This window comes from Protopterus annectens, chromosome 5.part0, assembly GCF_019279795.1.
Source record: "Protopterus annectens isolate FY-2018-M chromosome 5.part0, PAN1.0, whole genome shotgun sequence".
Taxonomy (NCBI): Eukaryota; Metazoa; Chordata; order Ceratodontiformes; family Protopteridae; genus Protopterus; species Protopterus annectens.
The window spans coordinates 1687555463-1687571670 of record NC_056735.1 but is presented as its reverse complement, the minus strand read 5'-3'; positions in this window follow the sequence as shown (position 1 = coordinate 1687571670).

Sequence of the window (16208 nt, the reverse complement as noted above, 5' to 3'; positions counted from 1 at the left end):
TTAGCTTAGTACTAACCTATGAACCTATGAACCTATGAACAAGCTTAGAATTTTTTTTTTTTTTTTTTGTTACAGAAAAGCAGCTAAAACAGCAGTAAATACAATTCAAATTGTAGTTCAGGCCAGCACACCTGAGCATGTAGCAACACTATGGCAAATACAGTTCAAATAAATGCAATTAAATTAACAAATGACTAAAAAACAAGTGCAGAAGGCAGTAAATTAGAAGGCTACTAACAAGCAGTAATAAGTGCAGAGTAAGAGCAACTGAACAGATAGCATGCAGAAGAGCAACTAAGACAGTTACATATATATATATATATATATATATATATATATATATTTTTTTTTTTTTTTTTTTGAGGGAAGGAACAGAGCAGGATTAAGAGGCTACAGGGGTTGTCCTTCCCAAATGCTCTCTTTGTACACAGTAGGAGTGCCTGAAATCAGAATATGATCTCACTGCACTCAGTTGAGTGACCAAATGAGATGGGCCCAGAAGGAGTATCCGAATACAAATCTACAAGAGGGGCAGGCAATTTCAAAGCCACCAACATTAACACCAAACAAGAACAGGGAGGGTGGATGAGGAAGTAACTGTAGAGAGACAGCCACAACTTCAGTTGAGATAATATTCAGTGAAAAACACAAATAAATAAATAAATATATATATATATATATATATATATGGTTCTACCTGACTTCGTCGACAGCGCAGAAGACCGACATCGAATAGCTCCAGAAGATCGAAAGTGAAGAAGACCGACGCGAATCCCGAGTGGCAGAACATCGACAATGTAGAAGACCGACACGACGGATGACAACACCAACGCCGAGGATGCCGACATGGGGAAAGGCTGTGTGAGTATGCGGTAGTGACGGAGACGTTAGGGGTGAGGCAGGTAAGTGTGGAGATTGACGGTCTGTGGGGATAGGGGTGGGTTAAGTGAGTTAGGGTTAGGGAGGCGATAGGGGTGGGTTAAGTGAGTTAGGGTTAGGGCGATAGGGGTGGGTTAAGTGAGTTAGGGTTAGGAGCGATAGGGGTGGGTTAAGTGAGTTAGGGTTAGGGGCGCGATAAGGGTTAAGTGAGTTAGGGTTAGGAGCGGGTAGGTAAGTGGACCTTAGGGTTAGGTAAGGTTTAGTGTGGGCTTGTAAGGATTTTGGTGTGCTTGTGTTGTGTGTGTGGTTTGTGGAATGGGGATGTGTTTTGTTTTCAATTGTTATTGTGGTGTGTGCAGTGTATGGGGTTTCGTGTTTGTGTACCGTCGGTTATTTCGTTGTCGGTTATGTGTGGTTTCGTGTTTATGGACTGTCGAATATGTGGTGTCGGTGATGTGGTTGTCGGTGTTGTGTGGTTTCGATTATGTCAGGTAGAACCATATATATATATATATATATATATATATATATATATATATATATATATATATATATATATATATATATATATATTTTTTTTTTTTTTTTTAAACTAGTATTTAGTGTTTTAAAACTGTAAAGATTGTACCAGCACTAATAGCATGGGCAATAATAAACCTACATGGAGGGCATTGCTGCCATCTAGTGTTTACAATATGTGATTGCAAGAATTTCTCAATTGTCATGTTAATAGAGCTATAGCAGTATCCCTCTTCTCAAAATTGCCTCCTTAGCTTCTTATCGAATAATCCATATTTTTAGACATGCTTCTCTTCATTGAACTGTGTTCATGGCCCCAGTTAATAACTACTTCTTAGTACATGAATGTCTGTAATTACTGTACTCTAAGGAACTGTGTGAGTTATTTTTATGTCATTACTAGGGCCATGAGCAACTTCCTGAAATTTTCATTAAAAATACATAAAATATTTTGCAAAAATAGAGAACTGCAGGTTTCAGTACTCAGATCCACTGCCTCATAATACTTCTTTATTTTACATGCTGCAGCTTGTATTGATCACATAGGCTGTTTTTAAGATACATTGAAGAGCCATTATTTTCAACATGTTATTCTTATAGTTCAGACTAAGCTTGATATAGTATATCTTCAAGACATCTAAACATCAGTGCTAATTACGCAAAGTATAGTCATTAAATATTCATCACCCGCGGTGGTGGTGCTGCTGTAGCATTGTCGCCTCACAGTATGACGCTGTCCGGTTCGATTCTCTGCTAGAGTGTCTTCTGCGTGGAGACATGCATGAATGGGCGTACCTTCGTTGAAGGTTGTGCGTCAGGCCTGGCAAGCCAGTACGTAAAAATCAACTGCCAATCATTAGTGGACCGGGGTTCCGCTGTGGCGACCCCTAATCGGGAAAAGCCGAAAGACACAAACAAACAAATAGCCATTAAATATTCATTAAGTTACTCTATCATGGCTTACTGACAGCAAACTCCTAAAATTATCTGTGCCCGTTTGCAGAAAAATGAAAATAAAATGAAACAGTTAATAAACTGATGCCCCCCATACCATTTTTTTCCAAAGCCATTAAATACAATGAAAGTAGTGACGTGATTTTGCTGTACTAAGTTTACACTTTACCAGGACCTCATTCATTTTGTGCATTTGGCAATGACTGTGCAAATATAAACTGGTTGTCACATTTTAATGCACGGAAACACGTTTAAATATATTCAGTGTTTTAAACAGTAAAATCATTAAACTTCTCATTTATTTAAATTAAAAGCCTTTCATAATTAATCATTTATTATGTCATGGACAACAAAATTTTGTGATCACTGGCTAAAAGCGGGTATTTACAACTCTTCATACTACCTATTGTTTAATTCTCTCTATTAGTGAAAAATTATGGGATTCCATCCATCTTGCTAGCTAGCTAGCTATCCATTTGGGTCTATATTACAGCATTGAAGTTTCAAAACTTCGAATACTATAATATCGATTTGTTTTTTGTCAAAAACTCAAAATAGCGAAGTCCCGGAACTCCAAAATCTTACCTAGGGTAAGAGTTCGGTTGTCTGTTCCATGGCTTCGCTATTTACTCTACTGTGGTGGGAAGGTTACGGACCAGGTTAAGGTAAGTATGTGAACGGAGGTTATGGTTAAGGTTAAGGTAAGTTTGTCAATGGATCGGAGTAAGGTGAGTGTGTGATAGTTAGGGACATTAGGGTTAGGGAGCGGGTAAGGTGAGTGTGCGATAGTTAGGGACTTTAGGGTTAGGGAGCAGGTAAGGTGAGTGTGCGGTAGTTAGGGGCTTTAGGGTTAGGGGGCGGGTAAGGTGAGTATGCGGTAGTTAGGGACTTTAGGTTTAGGGGGCGGGTAAGGTGAGTGTGTGGTAGGTAGGGACTTTAGGGTTAGGGTTGGGTTAAGGTATGTGGATAGGTAGTAGTGTAGGGTTAGAATTGTGGTTTTGTTAAGTGTATGTGTGTGGTTTATTTATTTTGGTGTGCTTGTGTTGTGTGTAAGTGTTTCGGAACAGCAAATTTTTTCTCTGGGAAAAAAAATTGCTGTTTCGTATAATCGATATTTTATGGTTTAGATATTTTAGGTACGATGAAATAGCATTCGCTATTTATATCGTAAAATGCGGCAATATAAACACATCCATTCATTATGTTAAAGACATATACTAGTGTAGGTTACAGTGGTAGCAAAGGGATCAGAGTAGACCAGACTTTTTTAATCTGAACAACAGTCTCCAGATTATCATGTGAGATCCTCAGGCATTCCTAAGCAAGCTGAAAGTAAAATCCCTCTGTAGTTTCCTAGGTCTGCTCAAGACCATTTCCCAGTAAGATCCTGATACACTTCCTGTGGAAGGTGTCCAGGGGGGGCATCTTCACTAGATGCCCAAGCCACCTTAACTAGATTTGAATTACCAAGCTCCCCAGTCTATCACAAAACTGAAACCAGCTACACTGTGAAGGAACCTCATTTTTTTCACTTGTATTCCAGATCCATTCTTATTGTCCCACAGCTCATTGCCACAGGTAAATTATGGGACACTATACATTTTTTTTTTTTTGCATCCCAACAAGAGCAAACCCAGTTGATCTTCTACCTTCACCCAAATGGCCCATTCTTTCTGTGGTCATGGTTACAAGAGATTCCCAGGCAGGCAAAAGACCTATGGCCCATTCATTCCTGCCCAGGAATCCCCACGTGAGTTCATCTGCTTACAGTCAGAGTCTCATCTGTTCACAGTCAGACTCAGGTAGTGGGAAGCAGGCCAGACTTCCTGGCCCTGCAGGGAGGTATATTCCCCCCCCTCCCCAGCAGAGCACCCAGTCTCCTGTGGCGGCTCTTCTGAGCACCGCTATAACTGCCCTCTGAAAGTTCCATTCAGCTCACACTCCAACTTGTACATGGTGGTACAGCCTGATTAGACTCAAGCTATGCAGGGTAGACATTTAGTGCTCATGGGGCAAAACAGAGCAATCTCCCTCTCCCCAAGATAGTCAAGAAGGCAGCAGGTGCTCATTCCCATCTTTCTTTTCCAACTTCTACAGGCACCAGGGTTGAACTCAGGTCACCTGCAATGTAGTTAAGGTTTTATCCCTCTGTGCCACAGAATATCTTCACTTACTTCTAAATTGAGAGTTCTGACCAAAAATGCTATAGCTGCTTTGCCAGCCTAGTCTGGTACCACAGCTGCCATACTGCTACCACTTTACCCATCTACTGGTTAATCCTCTATCCTCTTTACAGAGCCATTTGCACAGAAAAATAAAGCCCTGACTATGACCCAGGAGACCTGAGTTTGATTAGTGGCTTGGGTGCCTGTTGGATCTGGTACCCACGTCCCCCTCGATAAAACCCTCCCACAGTCATATTGAGTGGTAGAACCAGCTTGCCCATTCTGGGGGGGGGGGGGTAATGGTTCCTGGTATGGCTATGCTCCAGTGCAATCGAAGGCTTGTATGAAAGCTGCTGATTGGGAGATGTATGGTGGAAATCCTAACCTGGTAATAGTAGCCTTCTGAATGCATATATATATATATATATATATAGGAACATGCACACATCAAGGTGAGGACATTACATTCCCTGTGGTGATGTAGTAACTACATCACCATCAAGAGAAGTGGTTAGCATGGAGTTATCTTAGGGCAAAAATCCCTTTTCCACTTATGAAACCATTATGCAGGTCTCTGATTGCACAGAGTGCCTGCAGGCTAGAAGGATAGATCTACCTTTAGGATTTTAATCAGGCAAGAATCACTCGACAGATGGGATGGGTGCCCTTGGTCACAGCTGTATTAGAAGGAACAGTATCCTTCTAGCCTCAGTCCAGGGGTAAGCCAGACATGTTCAGCCATGGTGGGGACAAACATCTCTGTGGCTGCTAGCAGATGGGGAAGCATAGATGGGGAGCCCCAAAAGCATCTTCACAGCTGCCTGGAAGAAACCATCACTGTGCAGCTCTTGCCTCATAGATTCATAGAAGGTTACTAGGGTATTCATCCTAGAACCCTTACAAGCTAGCCATATTTATCCCAAGTTGCCCTAATTGCCGGTGGTTAGGTGAGTGAAGTTTCTGGGTGGAGGAAGAAATGGGCATATCTGATTGGGGGAAGGCTTAAATAATCAGTATTCATGGTGGCAAAAAGCATCTAGAAAAAAAATCTCCTGACATAAAGATAATTTAAACTCCTGCACTTGAGGTAGTTAATCCTCATTCACCTGCACAAAGGAATCTTCTCTCTTCTTGGAGAGAACCATGACATCTGATTTAGAGGTGCTGTTTTTTAACCAGTCTGTGTATGCTGGAGGACACAGTCATCTGCAAACAACAAAATATGCAACCATCACATCTCCAAACTTGATATTTTCATAATCTTGGCTGCATCTTGATATCCTGTCCATGAAAATCATGAACAAGATGGGGATACAAGAAACATTAATAGTGGAATCCTATTTCCATCTTAATTGTATGTGGCTTAACACCAGTAATGCAGACACAACTTTGCCTTCTTAAGCAGACTAACAAAATGGCATGTAGCAGTGGCCTTGCGACTTCTTACTGCTTTAGCACCCCTGAGAAGAAATTCTAAGGTACATGGTCATATGCCTTCTACAGATCTACAAAATGCATGTAAATAGTACCAGTAAACTCCCATTACCATTCCAATACCTATGCAAGGGCAGAGTTGATCTGTTTTACAGTTAGGCCACTGCTCCTCCTGAAATAGGCACTTGAATATTAGATTAAATCTCCTTTCTAGCAACCTGAATTAGGTTTTCTCAGGAAATATTAAGATCATGGCTTCTTTACAACTGGTGGAAACCTCGTGCTCCTCCTTTTGAAAATGAGGACCAGTTTCTCCATCTGCCAATCCAGAAGTATCATCCTTGCTTTCCACAAAACGTTGATTAAAAGACTTGTTACCCACAACATGTGACACATGCCACATGAATAAAGGACTCTGATGGACATCCACCTTCATAAGGGAAGACCTTCAACAGAACCTGGAAACTACAGACCCATTAGTATGACTAGTCTTATTTGCAAAGCCATGGAAAGAATTGTCATAGAAATTATCAGCAAGGACATAGGAGACCTCTAGACACTGGATCCATCCCAGTTTGGCTGTGTCAAAGAAAGGTCATGCTTAGTGAACCAGGTGGGCTTCTTTGAAAAGGTCATTAAGGCAATGGATGAGGGGAAAACTGTGCATACTGCCTACCACGATCTGGGTAATGCATTTGATACAATACTCCACTTGGGTGTGACTAAAGGAGGTATTGCCAGCTAGCTGGAATTTTGTAAATAATTGTACGTCATTCGTGAATATCAAACTGATTTATACAAGATGCTTGTGTTGCAAATGTATTAGGACTGTATGTCATGTGTATATCAAACTGATTTCTGTAGACATTTGTGTTGAAAAGGTATTTGTAAAGTGCTTGTGTTTGATATGTATCTGCAGTATGCCCTACTGATGAGAAAATAAATGTACATGCACTATTATAACTGTTTAAATGTATATATTTTAACAGAGGAAACTGGAGGGTTAACCTCAATCTAGCAAACTTTAGAAAAATATCTGAAATTAAATCACTTTATAGGCTAAGCCATAAAGATGCCATCTCACAGGTTTCAAGGCAGCCAGAGACACAAAGTCTGTACTAGGAAGCTTTCTGTATTTTGTTTGAGGTGAACTATTACTACTCTGGAAGTGTGGAGGTATGTAATTATTTTATGACTTCCAGCACCTGCTAAAGATTTGAGCAAAACCCCTTGTATGTGTACTTTTACAGGTAAGTGCTAAGTTCTGCCAGCTTCCAGCAATGGGGGTTTTGCATGGGAACTAGAAGTCAGATAACCAGAAGTGATGTCATTCTGTAAGCTATCTCAGAAGTAGTATTTTAGATATTATTCTGAGAAGTCTCTTAGTGAGACAGAGCATTCTGTATTCTGTCTTGGCCCTGACAACAAGAAGAATCATTCACTACAAGATCTGCCTTGCTCTATTAAGTAAGTTATTAGGGAATAGTACAATTCGCTTAGATTCAGTCAGGAATATAGTAAAGCTTAGTTTAGATAGTTTTTCTTTATTTGTCTGAACCTGTCCTGCAATGTTATTTTAAATATTTCCTGTGATTTGAACTCTGATGTCACTTGGAATGTATACTTAGTATTTTCTTGTTCTTTTATTATTAAATATATTTAAACATTTCATAGTAGCTGATCTTTGTAGAGATATTTAAGTTTTGAGAGTACCTGCATATTTATTTTGTGACACTGTGTGGGCCACTCCTAATAGCCTTGATCTTGGTCAAACTACCATTTGTATTAATATTTTCATTTAGTATATTGGGTACCCTTGAAAGAGCCTTAAGGTAGCTGGCAGGAGTGTCTGGGGGCACTCATAGCTACCTTATAGTCTGGGCGGAAGGGGGCATAGCTAGCAATCCTGTGCCAGCCTTTCCCAGGTGTGTGTGTGTGTGTGTGTGTATGTATTTAAATCAGACCTCAAAGAATATGTGTGTAAGCTACTTGGGCAGGGACACGAAGCACTGGTTGGACAGAGAGGGTGCTGGAGGTCTTGGCTTGGACACTCAGCTGAGATCTCAACTCTATAGCCATGCCAGTGGGGAGTCTTGCTGGGGATCTGGAGAAAGTGGGAGAAACCAGTCCCAGACTGACTGTGGTCTCTGTGCACTCTTAAGGGAAATTGCAGAGAGGTGCATCTGGAAATACTGTGTGTGTATACCTGTTATCCACCCAGTGAACATCTGCCACAGGTGCTACTGGTGAGGATTGAGGCTCCTTGATTACTGGCCCAGAGGTGCAGGGTTGTCACATATTTGTTGGCAGTGGTGGGATATCCACATCACATTGGGCATTGTCAACAAACTTACAGAACTAGGCATAAACCCCTTTATAACACACTGAGCAGGTAGATTGCTCACTGATAGGACCCAGGAGGTTAGAATTGGTGAGACCACCACCACAATGAAGCCGGTCACCAGTGGAGTCCTCCAGGGCTCTGTGCTAGGCCCACTCCTCTTTGGCATCTACTATTAAGCTGCCAAAGCCAATGTTAATGGCCTCTGTCTAACCAAGTTTGCAGATGATTGCAAATTGGAAGCAGTCATTGAATCCCCCCAAAATGAGTACACCCTTCAAAAAAGTTTAATACAGACAAATGCTTGTTACCAAAGCTATGGTTTAAATCTCAATACGAGTAAATGCATTATAGTACTTTTTGGGAAGTCTGCTACCCCAGGTAAGTAGATCATCAATAAAACACCCTTAAAGCTGATTCACTAGTCAGGGATCTGGGAACTCATGTAGATAGCAACCTAGCCTTATATCGACATATGTCCAAGGTAGTAAGAAAATCCTTCTTTGTCGCTCAATTTAAAAGCAAGGACATGGTATCTAGGTCCAGAGAGGTCATCATAACACTTAATTGGCCCTCATCAGGCCCATCATAGAGTATAACACCCTCTTCAGTATGTACTTTACCAGACACATGCAGCAACTGGAACATCCAGAAAGGTTCCTTACAAAAAGAATACAGGGAGTAAAGACAATGTCCTGTGTTGATTAACTCAAAGCCTTGTTTCTTTACTTGGTATCATACAGATTTCTGAGCGGTGATCTTTGCCTGGCATACAAGGCATCCTTGGACCCTGTTTTGTTGACTGTTTTGCATATCCACAAAACCAGCAGCATCAAAACTACTAGACTAAAAGACCTACATTTTGCTTGCAACATAAATAGGACATGTTGGAGAGACAGATATGTTTGTCAGAGAATTCCCATTCTCTGGAACAGGTTCCCCATCCATGTGAGGTAGAGTTCCTCCCTAGCCCTATTTAAGCACAACTTAGACCAAAGGATGGGTTATTGGAAATTATTCCCTGATCTGGCTCATATATTTCTGATGGACAGAGGCACTCAGTAAATAATTCCCTAAAAATCAAATAGAAACCAAATTTGTGGGTCATATTTGGGTTGCATGGCTAGGCTTTTTAGGACCATAGTGGTCATTAGCCTAGTATATACCTATGAAGCTATGAACCCTAACAATGTCCAGCTTCTTCAGCATTTCCTGATCTCATCTACTTCTGCTTGCTTGCAACAGAACTGTTTTAATTACCACAGAGATGTCATCTATAGAAATGGATCCAATCTCACCAGTTGCTTCTACTACCACCTCCTCAGAGGTTGACATATCCAGTGAATTCAGTATATCCTCAAAGTGACCACAGAAAAAAACAACAAAGACTACAATCCACCAATGCAAATCACCACACCTCAGATAAATCCAAAAGCAGTTTATTACAGTACCAGTTAAGCTCTTTCTTCCCCTAAGACGGCCTTCATCAGAACAACTTATAAAAGCAACCCCAGTCCTTTTATAACACCACATACCTCATTAAGCAATCAATTAAACCATACTTGAATAATTAACGCAAATAAAATAAAATGAAAAAAAAAACAATTAAAAATTGTGATACAAATACATGTAAAAAAGTCATACAAAATATAAAATACAAATTCCATGACTGGTGACAAAAAGGAGAAATAACACATTTTTTCTTTGTCACTATCCCAGAATATGTTTCGATTTTAATAAATATGATATATTGATGTTTTCATTAATTCCCGGGTCCTTTGTGGCATTTAACCTCAATTGCCACCTAAGCTCACAAATATCTAAATGTACATCAAGCACCCTGCCCTGGGTATCCTTGATTAATTGCTGTAAAGTCAAAAATTTAAATATATGATCATCTGACATATATCATATGATATATGTCTACTTAAAGCGTTAGTCATTTTACCATTTCTAATATCTAGAAGATGCTCACTAATTCTTTTTTAAAGCGCCTACAAGTCTTTCCCACATAAAATGTGGGACATTTTTGGCACTTAGCTAAATAAACTACATTTTTACTGTTGCAGTTAAAGTGTCCCGTTAAATGTATCTTTCTACCATACAAACTAAATTGGTCCTTGGTCTCTAAAACTGTGGCACAGTGGTGCAGCGGTTAATGCTGTCGCCTCACAGCAAGAGGTTCTCCGGTTCGATTCTCGGCTGGGGTGCCTTCTGTGTGGAGTTTGCATGTTCTCCCTGCGTTCGTGTGGGTTTCCTCCAGGTACTCCAGTTTCCTCCCACATTCTAAAGACATGCTTCTGGAGCATTTCTCCCCGGGCCTCCACTGAAAACAGGATATGTGGAACCTAGTCGGACTTTCCCGGTCAACAAATATAAACAATGAAATAAACATATTTGTACAACAGGACCCCATCCCACATTTGAAATTACCATTTACCCTAGAGTAGAATGTTTCATTCTGGAAACCCCACGGATTCCAACCTATTCTTACACGACCTGTCCTTTCTATACACTATGGACAGGTCTCTCTCTCTCTCTCTCCCCAAAGGCTAGGTTTGTTCTGAATTAGTTCTTAATGGTACCACTTACACTGATCCTGTTGACTTAGCCAACCTACTAGCAGATAGATTCAGTGCAAACTTCAGGCCCCCACCAAAGGCCCATTCAGCATCCCGGATACTTGCCCCGCACCTCACATCTCCGTAGATCAAATGTTAAAGGTCCTACCCAAGGCAAAGAACTCAGCTTCCATGGGACCTGATAGTCTCCCAGGCTGTATTCTGCAACATCCCCAGCAAGAACTAGCCTCACCATTGAGCACCCTATTCAACCATAGCCTAAGTACAGGCTTCATTCCAGCAGAGTGGAGAACTCCCATTGTCATCCCTTTGCACAAAGGTGGTGCCACTACTGACCCTGGAAACTATCACCTCATTAGCTTGACAAATCTGATCTGTAGGGCCATGGAGCATATTATTATGGACCTCATAAACAAGGACATAGGCAATCTCCAAGCACTTGAGCCCACCCACTTCAGATTAGTCAAGGAAAGATCTTGCCTGTTGAACCTGGTTGACTTTTTTGAGACTGTCACCAAGGCACTGGATGAGGGTAAAGTCAGTACATACAGCTTACCTTGACTTGGCCAAAGCCTTTGACACAATCCCCCACTTGGGCATCATCGAAAAGCAAACACAATTTGGCATAAATCCCTATCTCATCAAGTGGGTGGCCAAATGGCTCACTGATAGGACTCACAAGGTAAAAATAGGTGCCACCACCTCTGATAGCAGACCTGTCACTAGTGGTGTCCCCCAGGGATCTGTCCTGGAACCCCTATTGTTTGGCATCTACTTCTAGAAGGTCCAGGCAAAGATAAAAGGCCTGTGGCTGACCAAATTTGCAGAAGAATGAAAAGTGGGTGTTGTTACTGACTCCCCAGATGATGTTAATATACTTTAAGAGGGTCTCGCAGCAACAAATGACTGTTGCCAAAGTCATGGCCTTAACTCATTACAGTGACGCCTGTAGGTGCATCTACAGTTAACTCCTACTGATGCCTCTAGGCATCAAATGTTGCGTGTTCATATTTCATCAATAATTTCAAAATGTTGCTATGTACAAGGTTGTAAAATAATTCATCTTAAAGCTTACACAATGGACATCTCAACTGCATTAATATTTTACCTCTGCCTAGTGCAGGTAAATAGATATTAGCTGTTGTTTTTATGATAATAATTTACACAGATATAATTTTCACATTTTTCTAAATATCTCAACAGCCAAGTAACACGGACAGAACTCCTTAGCCCCATATGAAATCTCACAGCTAGATAAATAAAATGCTGCTGACAGTATATGTGTAACTTGAGTGGTTGCTGAAATACTGTAAGTTGTTTATAAAATATTAGAAATGCAACAGTTACTGAGTTTACTGTGACTTATAAAATTCAGTTTAAGACCTAGAACCTAAAGAATACTACCACTATAGTATAAAAATAGTTTATGTTGAAGGGTTTGCCGTTTATACTTCTTTAATAACCCCTATGGTTCCAGAGATATGAACATTTGAAATATAAGGACATAATTTGATTCTGTAAAAAGGTTTAGGCTCTGCCCATTGGGAGTTACAGTGCAAATGTCCTGAACTCCATTGGAGTGAATGAGTTAAGTTAAAAGCAAAAAAAATGTATTATACCATTTGGCAAAAACACAGCCCCTACTGATTACTACATTAATGGCAACCCCCTAAGCACACAACCTGTGATGAGAGACCTACGTGCACAAGTTGACAACAAGCTCACATTTTTTTTTTTTTCAAAACAAGTTTATTGTTTTAACATATAAGAGAAATATCATAACAATTTTATACAAATAATTAAAAATAGGTATTATTATAATATTCAACAAAACAACTAAAGTATTTACAAAGACATCCACTACAATCAGATCAATTAATTAAACTAAAATACTGTGCTATTGAAATTAGAATTTTTTTAACAAATTTTGTAAATTATCCCATACAATAAAATGTGATGTTTTTCTAGTTGTTCTCATTCTAATTGTGCTTATTTCCATATGACACATTATATTCATAACATTTTTAAATTCATTGAACGAAGGAGGTGTATCTGAAATCCAATTTCTAGTTATTATTTTCCTAGCCACTGCTAGGATAGACCATAACAAGGGAAGCTTAATCTTTTAACACATTGAGGTACAGGTGTGTTGAATAATATAAGAGACTTAGAAATAATGAAATTATCTGTAAAAGAGCCTGCAAAAATTCATTAATTGACTTCCAGTATTCTTTCAACTTCATACAGTCATAAAACATATGAGCCCAGTCAGCATTAATTTCTACATTACATCTCTTACATAGATTATCTTTATTATTAATTTTATTCATCATCAAAGGTGCATAAAAGATCTATGTAAAAATTCCATGTATAAAGTCTCCAGACAATGGAAGATGTAGTTCTATAAGCAGATTCCAATATATATTGTTTATCTTGTTGAGTTGGTGGGTCCCCATTAATAGAGGTGAAATAATTCCAGTATGAATCTACATTGTAAAAGTTTCTTGTCTGATAATTTTATGTATATATGAAAGTTTACCTTTATCAGAAACTTTATGCTGTAAATTTATTATCAAGTAATCAATCAGTTTTGGAATTGATTCTTTAACTGTTATAGACATTAGATCTATTCTATCAATGAGATGTTGTCTAAAGATCTGAACCTCTAACCAGCAAGTTTCTCTTAGATCAAATTCTTGTTTTAAGAAATCTAGATTTTTAACTTTATTATCAGATATCAGCTGATACCAGTACTTTAGATTATTATCTATAGCTAAATGAGCTCCTTCAGAAGTAGATGACATAAGCATACCCTGAGTATACATTATAGGAAATACAATAAAATTCCATTCCCTATACTTAGGGTGCATGAATATAAAGTTACGATAACTAATAATAATATTTAATGGGTAACAGACCATATGTTTAGGTGTAATAGGTGAAGTACAAAATTCCTTTAGCAACCACAACATGGAGTTATTTATAATCATATTTTTATGTGTTAAGGAGATTTTCATGAAGTGCATACTAATTAGCTCCCAATAATCTTTCCATTTTGCGACATATGACCGATCTATTAATAAAGTAATAACTTTTATAATAGAAGAGATAATATATAAATTAAAGTCTGGAAAAGAAATACCCCTTGAGACCAGCTATTAGTATGTTTCTTTAATGCAATCCTAGGTCTGTTAGGTGCCCATAAGAAATTTAACATTAGTGTATTCAGTTTCTTGATAGTTATTTTTGTAGGTGAAAGTATTATTGATTGTATTAAGTATAAAATCTTGGGGAATATTATCATTTTAATAATTGTAAGTCTCTCCTCCATAGTAAAAACATATTATTCCAGGTATTAAAAAGATTTTGTATATTAAGAAAACAGGTATTATAGTTATTATATATAATAGATTTAATATCTTTAGATAGTATTATACCTAAACAAGTTATCTGACCTGAGTTGGGTACATATTTAGTAAAATCACTAATGAGAGTATTTTTTCGTGTATATATAGGTAGTATTTTAGTTTTTCTTCATTGAATATTAAACCAGAAATACTTTTAAAATTCATCATTTTATCAAATAAAGACTGCATAGAAGAATTAGATCCTGCTGATGTAATTAGAACATCATCTGCAAAAAGTTGAATTTTTGATGATGTATTTTCTTCTATTTCAAAACCCTCTATGTCAGTACTGTTTCTAATCAAATTAGCCCAAGGCTCCATTACTAAAGTGAATAATAGTGGAGAAAGTGGACATCCTTACTTTGTACCTTTAAGAATGGGTATTTTTTGTGAAACATATGTTCCTACCTTAATATAAGCCAGCGTTCCTTTGTATAAATGCTCAATTAAATTTACAAATGCATCAGAGAAATTTGTGCATTTCAGTAAGGTAAACAGATAGTCCCAACTTACTGAATCAAATGCTGAACCTATATCAAGACTAATAAGTGTTAAATCTTTCTTTTTCCTATTTGCAAAATCAATTAATGTTAAAGTTCTTCTTATATTATCAAAAGTATTTCTATTTACAATGAAGCCCGTCTGATCTATGTCTATAATGCCGGGATAATTGTCTTCAATCTATCAGCAAAAATACTCATAAACATTTTATAATCAACATTAAGTAATGAGATGGGTCGATATGAAGAACATCTAGTTGGATCTTTATTAGGTTTTAAAATTGGTGAAATAAATGTATATTGCCAAGATGTGAAGGTTATTAACTCAGTTTGGGCCAGAATAAAAACCTTATGTATTAATGAATATGTAGTTTTAGAAAGGATTTTATATATATCTGGTATAATACCATCATTACCCGGTGCTTTGTTTGATTTAAGCTTATTTATTTGTGTAATAACTTCTGTATATGAAATACTCTTGTCCAATAGTTTAATCTGTTGTTTATTAAGCTTTTTATTCATGTTTGTGGTTATAAACTCCTTTATTTTATCTTTAGGTTCCATGTTAATGTTGTTATGGTTAATCTTGTGAAAGTGATTTCTAAATTCATCCAGTATTTCTGGTATACTAGAAACATTCTTCTTTTCCTTAGAGAAAAGATTTCTTTGATATGGTTTTGTTTATTCAATCTTTTGTTTTATTTTTAAGTCTATGTAAGTATTTGGGGCTTATTGAATAAGACAAAACTTGTATTTCTCTAAAGTTATTTTAACTTTATGAGTTAAAATTTCTTTGTATTTCTCATTTAGTTTGTTTATTTCTTCAATAACTTTCTTGTCCATAATATTTTCTTTATTATTATGTTTATAAGAGTCTAGTTTACTTTGAATATCTAACAATTCCTTATCCCAAGATTTCCTTTTGTTATTATACCATCTGATACTTTGTCCATATAGATATGATTTTAAGGCATCCCAAACATAGACAATGGAGACTTCAGGAGTATTATTTATGTCTAGAAAATGTTGTACTTCTGAAAGTATATATTCTTTATAGTCTTTTAGCTGAGTTAAGTATGCTGGTATCCTTTTGATCTGAACATTATGAGTATTTTTATCATGAATTCAAAACAATTGAGTTATGATCAGATATAGGACATGAAATGATTTTGGAATTAATTAAATCTGTTACCATCTGGTTAGAAATAAAGACCCTATCTATTTTTGAATAAGTTTTGTATCTGTTAGAAAAAAAGGTGTATGGTAATGATTTTGACTCTATCTGATTATTAATATCATTCAAATGATAAGAATTAGCAAAATCATTTAAATGTTTTGCATTAGATGTAATTCTTCTTTTCTTTATAGTGGTAGTATCACTTTCATGTAGTATACAATTAAAATCACCAGCTAAAATAATATCCCCT